Genomic DNA, 1,856 nt, shown 5'->3' on the forward strand with positions numbered 1-1,856 from the left:
TTAAAAAGAAAAAGACGAAGGCAACAACATCTGATGTGTGGAGATATTTCACAAAGCTTGGACCTGGTGATGATGGTATAGATCGTGCTCAATGTGATGGATGCAAACAGAAGTTTAAGGCTGGTGGTAAACAATATGGGACATTGTCACTTAAGCGTCATTTGGACAGGTGCGTGAAAATAGACTTTGAGGATATTGGTCAAATTTTGATAGAAATGCAAAATAAAATAGGGGCTCTCAAGATAGATAATCATGTATCACGTGAGATGTTTGCTGCCTTTGTAATTGATTGTGATGTTTCCTTTTCTATTGTTGATAATAAGAAATTTAGGAATTGGATAAAATACATCAGTCCAACTCTAGGGCTAATTACTAGAAATACTCTTAAGGAGGATGTGCTGAAAATTTACTCAAGGGAAAAAAGAAAAACTTAAAAGTACTTTAGTAGCCATTCCTAATAGAGTTTGTTTGACTTCTGATTTGTGGACATCCATCACTACAGTGGGTTATTTATGCCTAACTCTCACTTTGTTGATTTGAATTGGAAATTGCAAAGTAAAATTTTGATTTTTTGTCATATGCCTCCTCTTCACACGGGATTTGAATTGTCTTCCAAGATTTTTGAGCTTTTAACTGAATGGGGAATTGAAAAGAAGATTATGACTTTTACACTAGATAACACATCTGCTAATGATACATGCCAAGATCATTTAAAAAGTACATTAACTATGCATGACTGATTGTTGTGTGATGGGGAGTTCTTTCATATTCGTTGTTCTGCTCATATCTTGAATCTTATTGTGCAAGATGGATTAAAAATTGCTCATGATGCATTGGATAAGATTAGGAAAAGTGTGAAATATATAAGGGGATCGGAAAGTAGAATGATAAGATTTAAAGAATATGTTTCAGCGATTCAGGGTTTGAATTTACAAGTGGGTTGCATCTAGATGTTACTACTCGATGGAATTCTACGTACATTATGCTCGAAAGTGCTATCAAGTATCGGAAGGCCTTATTGAGTATTCCAATTACTATGGTTGTATCGGAATCTGACTTTAGTATTGGAGCTCATGTCATTAACAAATATAGAAGTCAAATGTTGTCAGAAAATGTTAAGGCTGTGATTTGTACTCGCAATTGGAATAAAGGCTTTGTTGATGGTAATTACATTGTTAGTTACTAATTTAATATTTATATAGCATTTAAGTATTTATATCTTGTTCTAAATTTGGGTATTCTTCTAATTATAGGTGAAGGTGAAGGTGAAGATGTGAATCCTCAAGGTGCTAGGCGAGGCGGTGTTTCAACTTCTGGATCAGATTCCAATTTTATTGATTTAGAAGTTGATAATTGATTTATGTGTGTTGATTTAAGGATTTTTTTGGGTGTCTTGTTGATTTATGAATTATGTTGTGTTTTGTTTTAATTATAGTAGGATTTATGTGTGGATTATGTGTTTGTTTTGTTTATTATGCATTTATGTTTGAGACTTTTAGACTTATTATTTGTTATATTATTTTTATTATTGTTAATTTCAATCAAAAAATTATTATGGTTAATTATAATTTTTTTATGGATTAATAATTAATTTAAGATTTTACTCTATATATTAAAAAACTAATTCGATGAAATAATTTTATTATAAAATAAAATAATCGTTAGTACTTACTATGTTAAATTGAATTTTATCATAAAAAAAATTTGGTTAAAAAATATTTAAAAAAAAAAAAGAGGCGGGCCGGCCCGCCAATCCGCCCTTTTGCAGGGCGGGGTAGCAAGTTGAACCTATATTAGTTTGGCAGGGCGGGCCGGCCCGCCCCATATTTGGACAGGCTTTGGCGGCACGGGGCGGG

This window comes from Arachis ipaensis, chromosome B5 (assembly GCF_059453495.1).
Source record: "Arachis ipaensis isolate K30076 ecotype BB chromosome B5, ASM5945349v1, whole genome shotgun sequence".
In the NCBI taxonomy this organism is placed as follows: Eukaryota; Viridiplantae; Streptophyta; class Magnoliopsida; order Fabales; family Fabaceae; genus Arachis; species Arachis ipaensis.